This window comes from Eimeria tenella, genomic scaffold (assembly GCF_000499545.2).
Source record: "Eimeria tenella Houghton genomic scaffold, Eth_scaff2077, whole genome shotgun sequence".
In the NCBI taxonomy this organism is placed as follows: Eukaryota; Apicomplexa; class Conoidasida; order Eucoccidiorida; family Eimeriidae; genus Eimeria; species Eimeria tenella.
Genome location: NW_013541921.1, coordinates 2,206 through 3,388, shown reverse-complemented (window position 1 = coordinate 3,388; position 1,183 = coordinate 2,206).

Sequence of the window (1,183 nt, the reverse complement as noted above, 5' to 3'; positions counted from 1 at the left end):
AGCAGCGGCAGCAGCAGCAGCAGCGGCAGCAGCGGCATCAGCAGCAGCAGGCGCTTCTTTCCTCGCAGCTTACCGTACATTTGTGCTGCAGATCTTCTCGGCCGCGTCTTAGCCCTGCACGGCAGCAGCAGGCTGCTGCTGCTGCTGCTGCTGCAGCAAGGAGGGGGCCTCTTGGAAGGGCCCCTCGGGGCCCCCCTGTTGCTGCTGCTGAGTGGCTTTGCCTTCCTGCAGGCTTACGCTGCTGCGCGCTGCAGCTGCAAAGCAGCGCTGAGCAGCAGCAGCAGCAGCAGCAGCAGCAAGAGGCCGCTGTGTGTAGCTGTTTCAGGGGCGGGTGGCGGCATTTGCCTGCTTGCATGCAAGTTGCTGCTGCGCCGAGGCTTTGCTGTTGCTGCTTGCTGCTCCACAGCAGCAGAAGTGGAAGCAACAGCTGCGCTGCTGCACGACGAAGCCTGCCCCCACTGGCAGCAGCAGCAGCAGCAGCAGCAACTGCAGCAGCAGCACCAGCAAAATGCAACTTCGGAAGACACAGCTGCACACGTAGCAGCAGCCCCCAAACCCACCTCTGTGGGACCCCCTCTGGGGGTCCTTGAAGGGGCCCCCAAGGGGGCGCACACAGGGGCCCCCACAGGGGCCCCCACAGGGGCCCCTGGGGGGGCCCCCTTGGGGGCCCCCTTGGGGGCCCCTGAGGGCACCGGTGTGTGTTGTGCGTGCTGCGGGTTTGTGGCTGTGAAGTGGGACGTGCGGAGCAGCAAAGAAAGCGAAGAGGCCCTCAAAAGCCTCCGGGGGTTTATTGGGGGGCCCCTGGGGGGCCCCCTGGGGGGCCCCCTGGGGGCCCCCCGGCTGCACGCGGTTGTGTGTGGGGCGGGGGTTTGGGCTTCGTTTCCGGCGCAGGTAACCTGCTGCTGCTGCTGCTGCTGCTGCTGCTGCTGAGGATAGTGAGGGAGAGAAGTGTGGGATTGCAGGGGAAGAAGCACGGCGAAACCGCACTGGCCCCTCCAGACCTGCACTCCCTGTTCATTCTGCTGCTGCTGCTGCTGCTGCTGCTGTTGCTGCTGCTGCTGTCGCTGCTGCTGCTGCAGGCAGTGGAGCGCGAGGCCTTCCTCTTCGAGGCCAACGAAGAATTTGCAGTTAATTTCTTTGGGGCCCTCCGGGTGGCGCATGCGCTGCTGCCGCTGCTGCGGGG